The following is a 10,905-nucleotide window of genomic DNA, read 5'->3' as shown; positions in this document are numbered from 1 at the left end:
CACACACACTACAGACAGAACTGATTACCATGTTTACTTTAAGTTAGTTTTCTTTGTAAATACTTCAACTGCTGCAATTTGTGACCTTCCTCCTTTCTTGTTACACAACAAGAGCCAATGTTTAACAATTGCAAGGAAAAGAAATCCTTAGAACATTCAATCATTAACTTAAGTAATGTTGTCGAGGTTTCATTTACTGTATTTCCCTTGATACTGAGTAAACTCCCTGCTCTTTCCACCCTCTGCTGTTTGCAAAGAGAAGTGGAAAAAGCTTACAGCACCTGGTATTTCCAGGCAGTCTCCCATCCAAGTACTAACCAGGTCCGACACTGCTTAGCTTCCGAGATCTGACAAGATCGGGCGTGTATTTTTCTTTTATCAAAAATACATTGCATGTTATACTTTTTTTACTACTCTCCCTTCTCCTATATACATGATTTCTGACTTGTCTATGTTCATTCTTGCCCCTGATGCCCTACCATACAACTCTACACTGTCTAATATCTCTAATATTTCCTTGTCCTTTACTGTTATTGTTGTGTCGTCTGCATACTGATATAATGTGCTCACCTTCCCACCTGGTAACTCTATGCCCTTGATTTTTTTCATTCTGCAACCGCAGTGCCGCTAAAGGCTCTGCTGACACAGAGTAAAGGTGAAATGATAGCAGACAGCCTTGCCTGACTGACCTCTCTCATCTAAATTTGTCTGACATCCCATTGATTTTAACCCTGCTGGCTGCCCTATCATACATTTTCCTAATCCATCCTACCAACCTATGGCCAAAACCTACTTTTTCTAACACCCTGTATAAATATCTGTGGTCTACCCTGTCAAATGCTTTATTTAAATCTAAACTTACCACTATTCCTCCTTTACCTTCCTTCATGTGTGCTTTTATGTTTCTGATGCTACTTATTGTGTCCGCAATGTCCCTTCCTGGTATGCTGTAAGCCTGTGTGCTTCCCACCACCGTCCCTATTACTCCCTTTATTCTGTTGGCTAACACCTTAGCTAATATTTTATAATCACCGTTCAGCATGCTTAGTGGTCTGTAATTTTCTAATTTGTCCTTGCTTCCTTTTTATGTATTATTCTGACTAACCCTGTTGACATAATTTCTGGCATTTCTTCGTTCTCTTCTATCCATCTAAATAATCGATCTAACATAATATTTGTTGTCATTTTTGCGGAGCCCTTGGGCATTAAATGAAAATATTGTTGCCATTGTTATTAGGAGTGCACGGATGTTAATTTTTTGTTCTTGGATTTACTTTTCTTATTAATTCTCTGCTGTCTCTCCCTGTTTTGCCTTTTCCTTATTTGAATTATTTTTGTCACCAGGTCCTTGTCTGAGTCGGGTGTTTGTGGAGCGAGTACCTGGGCTGCAGTCTCTGTAGGAGCCGCGCCGCTCGGTGCGTCTCGCGGAGTAAAAATCGGCAGATGTCTGCAGCGGCGTGCTGTCCCGTTCGCTGCAGTCAGCGCTTTTTTCGTTCTGGCTCCGTCTTTTTCGTTCCGTCATTGCCTCCCCTTGCTCCCTCGCTAGCAAGCTGACTCCCAGCTCTGCACTTTTCTCCGCTCCTTTTTTATTTTCTCCCTCCCGCTTAGCGCCAGGCCTCGGCGCACTGGCCGCGCCAGCCGCGTCCTCTTCATGCGCGTACTCCATATCCTCCTCATCTTCACCCGTGCTCTCCTCGCTCTGACTTACTTCCTCACTCTCCCCAGACTCATATTGAACCTCCTCTGCTTCACTTTTATTGCAAATACAGTCCTCCATATTATTTAAACACAGGCTGCATTTTATGTGCTTCCTGCTGCATTCTCTCGCGTAGTGCCCGTGGACTCCGCATCTGTGACATGTGAAGTCCGGGCATTCCCTCAATATATGTCCCGGCTGTACACACATCCTGCATACTCTTTCTTGCTTGTCATGGATGACTCTAAAGTATTCCGCACCCAGCGCAGTGTTAAATTTAGCTGAGTACGGCAGTGACTGAACCTGATTATTGAACTTTACCTTGAAAAATCTTGTCCCGTCTGCTACGTTTGTACTTGGCCACATCCGTCTCTTGATTGGTGACGCGGCCGAGACTTGCAGCTTCTCCAGGATCTCCCGATCTTCTACGTAGAACGGCAAGTTGAGAAACGACACCACCAGCTCATCGTTGGTCAGCTCCCTGGCGTGTACCCTAGTGTCCCCGATCTTAAATCCTTTCTTTCAGTCTCTCCTTCCCTCTCGGATGGCTCATTGTCATTTCACCGAGATGAAACGGCAGGCCACGAGTCCGCCGCAGAGCTCGCGCACACACTTCATAAGCTCCATCGCATTTACTCCTTCCATCTCCACATTCACTGTCAGCTTCCTTCATTCCTCTCCGTCCCGATATTTTCCAAACTCTTTTTTTTCGTTCGTTTTCAGCCTGTTGTCTTGCTCATTTGTCGTTATTCCGTTCCGTGTCCGGTCATTATTAAGGTCGGTCATTTTTTAAACAAAAGGCGCCCCAAAAACGGGGGTTTAAAGAGGGAAAATTCCCCCAAACAGTGAAACAGTTATTTAAACTAACTTAGAAAGTCTTTTCTTGTAGAAAAACGAAAGGAGAGGGAGGTTTTTTTTTTTTCTGCTCTAAGATGTGTCTCCTCTCAATCAGCTGCAACACCACCCTCTGCTGTTTGCAAAGAGAAGTGGAAAAAGCTTACAGCACCTGCTATTCCCAGGTATGATCAGGCGTAGCTCCGGAGTTCTCACTGGCTTGGCCACAGCATGGAAGCCATGCCCTACGGAGGAAGACACCACCTCGCTTCTGCACCCTACGGTCTCAATTCCACATACCGGTGCAGCAACCTGGCGCTCGCCAAGATCGCCCAAGCCAGGAACACCCCTGCGTCCGCTAATCCCTCCAACTACCCTGATAATCGGAGACTCCATCATGAGAAATATCCGCTTCATTAATGTAGTCACACACTGCTTTCCTGGAGCGACAACGCCAGACATCGGCAAACTTCCCGGACTCATTACCTCACTCCCAATGACTATTAAAAGAATAATAGTCCACGTCAGATCAAACTCCGCCAGCAGTCCGAGCTGACAAAAGCCGACTTCATCCGTCTGTTTGACCTGCTAAATAGCACTGGAAAGTCTGCTTTCATCTCGGGTCCAATTCCCACACTGGGTCCACACCAAGCTCGCAGGGTAGTCGCATGCTTGCAGGTAACCTGCAGCACACTGTACTATTTACACCTCGTGACTGACTATCTACATCACCTGCCACCCCCTGCTCTTCTTCTACCACTTTAAACAGTCATGCTTCCCATACTACCACTAGCTCCCCACTGTGGATAATTCCCAGTACTGCCCCCGGTACACTATCACCCACAGCTTCCGACATTCCTGTCATGATTACTCCCAGATTAGACTCTATTTGCGATGATAGGCGCGGTGTGAACCTCGACAATCTTCGCATGCTTCGCCGCACCTCAAATCTGGACAGTATGGACCTAACTCTACACATGGCTCTGATTAATGCTAGGTCTATAACCAACAAAACTTTTGTACTAAATTACTTTTTCACATCCCGTGATTCAGACTTTATGCTCCTGACTGAGACCTGGCTTCATATTGGTGAGTCCACAGCTTTTTATGAGCTTCTCCCTCCCTCCTGTACTTTTTTCAACTCTCCCAGGACCACTGGTAAAGGTGGAGGGGTAGCTACTGTATTTAAATCAATCTTTCAGTGTCGACAGTCGGTAACTGTCACCTATTCTAGTTTTGAGCTTCAGCTGTTTGAGTTAAATGCCTCCTCCCCTTTATGGCCTACATGTTTCATGTCAATGAAATCTGTGATACTTGTATATCAGATCATCTGCCAGTTTTATTTACGATTACTGTCCCTGGCTCTATAATCAAGCCAACTCCTCCTGCACGCTGCCGCCGTATAATTAATAGTCAAACTCCGTTGCATTTCTCTATTTTTAAAGACTCTGTACTCTATAACTTGGATTGTAGTGATGTTCTCAGTGCTGATGAGCTTATCTCTCTTTTTAATTCAACCTGCACAGGCACTCTGGACTCTGTTGCTCCTTTGAGGACGAAACGCACTAAAGCACTTTCGGAGCCGTAGCCAAACTGCTCTACATGCGGTCTCAGACATGCATGTCGGCAAGCAGAGAGAAGGTGGAAAAAGGACAAACTCAGAATCATATGAAATCTTACAGAGCCGTCTATCTGATTACCAGAAAGTGGTAAAATCTGCAAAAACTAAGTTTATATTTAACCTGGTCTCCAATAACTATCACAGGCCTCAGGTTCTTTTTAATAATATCATAAACATATCATAAAAAAATTTCACTTCTTAGATTACCCTTAACTATGTCCACTGACCATCAACCCCCTATCCCTTCCATGCTCCCAGCTGTCTTTGGTCAATTCGAGCCCATATCAATATCCTTCCTATCTGAGGTGGTTCACCATCTGCGACCCACAAATTGCCCTCCGACAGCATCCCCGCTAGTCTTCTTAAAGAAGTCTTCGACATTGTTGGTCCATGTATTATGTCATTGATTAACACCTGTCTTCTCTCTGGTAGTGTCCCAGCTGCCTTTAAACATGCTGTTGTACAGCCCTTCCCTCTGTTCTCTCTAATTTCAGGCCCATTTCTAAGCTGCCCTTGCGGTCCAAAATCCTAGAGAAGGTATTTCTCACCCAGTTGCCGACATTTCTTAACAATGTATATAAAAGTTCCAGTCAGGTTTTAAACCGCATCACAGTACCGAAACAGCTCTTTTAAGAGTTTTTAACGATTTGATTTTAACTGTTGACTCAGGAGATTCTGCTGTCCTAGTTGTGACGACCCTCTTATTCTACCTGCCTGTGTGCCTTGCTCTGTGCTGGTGGGTGGAGCTACAGCCACCTACCTGCCCATCTGGGTGGGCCTTCCCAGAAAGCATAAAAGACTGCTCTTCTGGGAGGTTCTCTCTCTCTCTTTCTCTCTCTTTCTCTCAGCAGGGCCTGCTGCACCAGCCTGAACCTTCATCCTTTGTTTGGTTTGCTGCACTAACAAACACGCATCACACGACACTCTCACTCATCCACACACTTCTGACACAACTGATGCCCTTCATACTTACTCACCTCACTAGTTAATGAATATGATGTAAGAGTTCAGTTAAATAAATTACTTTTGATTGATAGATCTGTGTGTGATCTCCCTTTTTGTTGCCAGCCTTGAGCCAGGTGGTAACATAGTGCTCCTAAACCTGACGGCTGCTTTCGACACAGTCGATCACACAATCCTAATATCACGCCTGGAAAACATTGTAGGGATTAAAGATACAGCACTTGGGTGGTTTGAGTCTTACTTAACAGATAGGAGTTTCTCTGTCCAACTGGGTGACTACTCCTCTGGGAAGGCCCCACTTACATGTGGGGTACCTCAAGGATCTGTTCTAGGCCCTGTCCTTTTCTCCCTATATATATATATATATATATATATATATACGCTACCCCTAGCATCAATTTTTGGAAAATATGTCTCCTTTCACTGCTTTGCAGATGACATTCAAATATACTTGCCCCTGAGCCATAAAACTAAGACATCACTGCAGCCCCTGCTTGACTGCTTAAATGACATAAAATCATGGATGGATTTTAACTTACTCAAATTAAACAACTATAAGACTGAGGTTATCACAATCAGAACTGCAAGATGTGGACAATCTTGGGCCTTTGGCTCCTAATACTCACTCCACTGTAAAGAGTCTTGGTGTTCTTTTTGACAGGGCTTTTCATTTTGAAAGACAAATTTCCTTGGTCAGAGCTACATTTTTTCAACTGCGACAAATAGCCAAGGTAAAGGCCTACTTCCCACAAAAAGACCTAGAGAGTTATCCATGCGTTCATAACCTCCCGTCTTGATTATTGTAATTCCCTGTATGTAGGCTTAGACAAACCTCCATTAAACGCCTGCAGCTAGTCCAAAATGCTGCTGGTCGCCTGCTGACTATTAAAAAAAGAGGGACCATATCACACCCATGTTGCGCCTCCTACACTGGCTTCCTGTTTGTCACAGGATTTTTTTTTAAATCTTAACAGACTGGCACCGTCTTACTTATCCGAAACTTCTCTTTATGCACACTTAAGTTAGGGAACTGAGATCAGCCACTCAACTGCTCCTTGACAAACTTCAATCAAGGCTAGTAACCAGAGGTGATCACGCCTTCGCAGTAGCCGCCCCAAACCTGTGGAACAACCTAACACTTCACATTAGATCTGCCCATCTTTAACACACTTTAAATCACTACTAAAAACACACCTGTTCTCCCAGGCTTTCTCGAGTTGAGTACGTTTCATCGCAGCTGATTTTATTTATCTTATATTTTATTTATTTTACATTAATAATTGTATTTAATTTGTATTACTTGCACTATGATGTATTCCTTTTTTTCTGTCCTTTTGTTGTAAAATTGTTTTAAATGTGCTACATGAATAAAATTGACATTGAGGCAGTCTCCCATCCAAGTACTAACCAGGCCCGACCCTGCTTAGCTTCCGAGATCAGGCGTGTTCAGGTTGGTATGGCCGTAAGCAAAGGACTCAACTCACAATACCTAATTTATACATGTGAATAAATCAGGGGAAATGTTCAGGAAAACAAAATTAAGGTGCAATTTTGTCGTAATATTGCAAGGAAAAAAATCCTTAGAACATTCAATCATTTACTTCAGTAATAGTGTCGAGGTTTCATTTACTGTATTTTCCTTGATGTTGAGTAAACTCCCTGCTCTTTCATCCTTCTCTCCAAATATGACATTTTGAAAATAATGTGCTTATATGACATGAACAAAGTAGTTTTTTTATTTATAAAAAGTATTTTCCACGTTCACTCTCGTCCTTCAGTGATAATGTGAGAATTCCATATCCTGTTTTTCTTTGATGTTGAATCTTTTGTGCTCTTTCTAAGATGTGTCTCCTCTCAATCAGCAGCAACAGTACCGTCTGCTGTTTGCAAAGAGAAGTGGAAAAAGCTTACAGCACCTGGTATTCCCAGGCGGTCTCCAATCCAAGTACTAACCAGGCCCGACCCTGTTTAGCTTCCGAGATCGGGGGCGTGTTCAGGGTGGTATGGCCGTAAGCGAAGGACTTAAAGGGGACATAGCATGCCCATTTTACCACAAGTTGATATGGTTCCTTGGGGTCTTAATGAAATGTCTGTAACATACTTTGGTCAAAATACCACAAGGATCATTTAAAACAGCACCCTTTTTACCCTGTATAAAACAGCCCTCCACAGAGTGACCTGTTTTGAGTGCCTGTTCCTTTAAATGCTAATGAGCCAGCTCCCCCCTCTCCCCCCATGATTTTAAACGATATATATTACATATTTTATATGATATAAATTATCAAATATGCATCCCATACTTTGTATTCCCCTTCTGTTGTCCTGGAGTTTTAATTTTCCCAATCACATAACTAAATGTCCCCCTCTGCCCATCCACTACAAGCACACAAGCAGACAGAGAGGGGTGGGGGGGGGCTATGAAGACCATCATTTACCCCCGAACCCCGACATTCAACGGGTATAACAACAAGCAGAGAAAGCAGAATCGCGGGCTGACCTTATACAGTGCCTTGCATAAGTATTCACCCCCCTTGGACTTTTTCCCATTATGTACTGTTACTAACTGGAATTCAAATAGACTTAAATAAACTTTTTCCCGTTTGATCAACAAAACATGCATAGTACTTTGGAGGTGCAAAATAAATTTTATTGTGACACAAACAATAATGAGAACAAAAAAGTTGACATCTGTTGGGTGCATAAGTATTCACCCCCCTGTGTCAATACTTGGTAGAACCCCCTTTCGCTGCAATTACAGCTGCAAGTCTTTTGGGGTATGTCTCTACCAGCTTTGCACATCTAGAGATGGAAAGGTTTGTCCATTCTTCTTGGCAAAAAAGATGAAGCTCAGTCAGATTGGATGGAGACCGTCTGTGAACTGCAATCTTCAAGTCTTGCCATAGATTCTCTATTGGATTGAGGTCTGGGCTTTGACTGGGCCATTTTAAGACATTAACATTCTTTAATCCAAACCATTCCTTTGTAGCTCTGGCTGTATGTTTAGGGTCATTGTCCTGCTGGAAGATGAACCTCCGCCCCAGTCTCAAGTCTTTTGCAGACTGCATCAGATTTTCTTCAAGGATTTCCCTGTATTTGGCTCCATCCATCTTTCCCTCTATTCTGACCAGTTTCCCTGTACCTGCTGAAGAGAAGCATCCCCACAGCATGATGCTACCACCACCATATTTCACTGTTGGGATGGTGTGCTCAGGGTGATGGGCAGTGTTGGGTTTTCGCCACACATAGCGTTTTGCATTGAGGCCAAAAAGTTCAATTTTGGTCTCATCTGACCAGAGCACCTTCTTCCACATGTTTGCTGTGTCTCCCACATGGCTTCTGGCAAACTCCAAATGGGATTTTTTATGGATCCCTTTCAACAATGGCTTTCTTCTTGCCCCTCTTCCATAAAGGCCAGATTTGTGGAGTAGACGACTAATAGTTGTCCTGTGGACAGATTCTCCCACCTCAGCTGTGGATCTCTGCAACTCCTCCAGAGTAACCATGGGCCTCCTGGTTGCTTCTCTGATTAATTTTCTCCTTGTCCGACTCTTCAGTTTGGGTGGACGGCCTCCTCTTGGTAGGTTTGCGGTTGTGCCATATTCTTTCCATTTTCTTATGATGGATTTTATGGTGCTCAGAGAGATGTTCAAAGCTCTGGATATTTTTTTATAACCTAACCCTGCTTCATATTTCTCCACAACTTTATCCCTGACCTGTTTGGTGAGCTCCTTGGTCTTCATGATGCTGTTTGTTCAGTAATGATCTCCAACAAACTCTGAGTCCGTCACAGAACAGGTGTATTTATACTGAGATTAAATTGCAGACAGGTGGACCCTATTTACTAATTATGTGACTTGCAAATGTGACTTGTGAATGCAATTGGTCGCACCAGATCTTTGTTAGGGGTTTCACAGTAAAGGGGGTGAATACATATGCACTCAACACTTTTCAGATTTTTATTTGTAAATAATTGTGAAATCCATGTAATATTTCCCCCCACTTCCAAATGATGCACTATTTTGTGTTGGTCCATTACATAAACTCACGATGAAATAAATTTTAATCTGTGGTTATACCATGACAAAATGTAGAAAAGTCCAAAGGGGGTGAATACTTATGCAAGGCACTGTATATACAGTCTATGGGGCTGACCAGCGCGGAGAAATGCACGTCCTGTGTGAACAGCCAGGCGGCTGCGCGCTTGAGAACGGCGCTGCGCTGCCTCGCAGCAGCGCTTCCGCGTCCGGTGTAAACCCGGCGTAACGAGTGGGGGGGCTCTGTGTGTTTGTGCCAGTGTTACAGTAGTGCTGAACACTGCGGAAGTCTTCCACACTGCTGGCTGTGTGGCGTTGAGACAAATTCCAGCTCACGCATGGGAGAGCGAGCGGTCGCGCCCGAGCAACTGCTGCAGCCTCCCAGTCCCAACGATCCAGACAAATGCCACATGTGAGTGAATCGCGGGCTGACCAGCGTGGAGAAATGCTCGTCCTGTGTGAACGAGTGTGGGGGGACGGGGGGGGATGAGGTGGGCCAAGGCCATGTAGGGAGACTTCCAGTGCCTTGTTACAACACAAAACCCAGGAAGCTCAATCGAGTCACTCAAGCATGACGTTTCTGACTTAGAGGAACCATAACAAAACGCGCGAGTGTTTTTTTCCCAGAGTTTTTGGGTTGGTAGACATGCCAGATACCCACATTAACGTGTAGAAGCACTAACAAAGTGGAATTTGCATGCCATGTCCCCTTTAACCAACAATACCTTATTTATTCCTGTGAACCACCACCATCATCAATACTATTGTTGCTTTGTGACCATTGAAACTTGGTTTTTATTATTTAATTTTAAGGAAAAAGAAGCTCGAGGTGAAATTGTCATAATATTGCAAGGTGAGGGAGATGGCATCTGCAGTCGACCTATTTGGCCTGCAGGCAAACTGAAGAGGGTCCAGAGTCAGGGAGGGAGGAGGTGATGAAGGGTTTGACTAGCCGCTCAAAACACTTCATGATGGTGGAGGTTAGTGCTACTGGGCGGTAGTCGTTCAGGCTGAGGGTTTTTGTTTTTTTGGGAACAGGGACAATGATGGTCTCCTTGAAACATGCGGGGACTACAGACTGGAGCAGTGACAGGTTGAAAATGTCTGTGAACACATCTGCCAACTGATCTGCACACACCTTGAGAGCTCGGCCAGGAATGCCATCAGGTCCAGGTGCCTTGCGTGTGTTGATCCGGTTAAGAGATCTCCACACGTCTGCCCTGGATATTACAGGGGGGCAGCGGTCCTCCTGGGCCTCTTGGATCGCCACAGCCGGGGAGTTGTTCTCAAAGCGAGCATAAAAGGTGTTCAGATCCTCTGGGAGAGATGCAGACACTACATCAGCACTGCTGGTCTTTCCTTTGTAGTCAGAGATGGTTTTGAGTCCAGCCCACATGTTCCTTGTGTTGGAGCCCTTACAGTGAGACTCCACCTTGTCCCTGTAAAGTCTCTTGGCACTGCTAATAGCACTCCGGAGCGCATACCTGGACTTACTGTACTCCTCCAGATCACCTGAGATGTAGGCATCAGTCCGTGCTTTGAGTTTTCCATGGACATCACCATTAATCCAGGGCTTCTGGTTTGGGAATGTTCGTACAGTAATCCTGGGTACGAAGTCATCGATGCATTTGCTGATGTAGCAGATGACCGTGTACATGTTGATGTTGTCATCCTGGAACACGCACCACTCCGTCGTGCTAAAGTAGAGCCGAGTCTGATTGGTTGGTCCACCGCTGAATGGTCCGAGTCACCGGTCT

General features: G+C 44.6%; 1 long non-coding RNA gene and 1 pseudogene across 1 annotated transcript; one reads left to right on the top strand and one right to left on the bottom strand.

Moving 5' to 3' along the window:
- Positions 1 to 2,629: 2,629 nt before the first annotated feature.
- Positions 2,630 to 7,081, top strand: LOC117772667. Its single transcript, XR_004615819.1, has 3 exons — positions 2,630 to 2,715; positions 6,499 to 6,636; positions 7,007 to 7,081. It is a non-coding gene; the product is annotated as an uncharacterized LOC117772667 (long non-coding RNA).
- Positions 7,019 to 7,129, bottom strand: LOC117773548 (annotated as a pseudogene).
- Positions 7,130 to 10,905: the final 3,776 nt, after the last annotated feature.

This window comes from Hippoglossus hippoglossus, chromosome 13, assembly GCF_009819705.1.
Source record: "Hippoglossus hippoglossus isolate fHipHip1 chromosome 13, fHipHip1.pri, whole genome shotgun sequence".
In the NCBI taxonomy this organism is placed as follows: Eukaryota; Metazoa; Chordata; class Actinopteri; order Pleuronectiformes; family Pleuronectidae; genus Hippoglossus; species Hippoglossus hippoglossus.
This window is presented reverse-complemented; position numbering and strand designations above follow the sequence as displayed.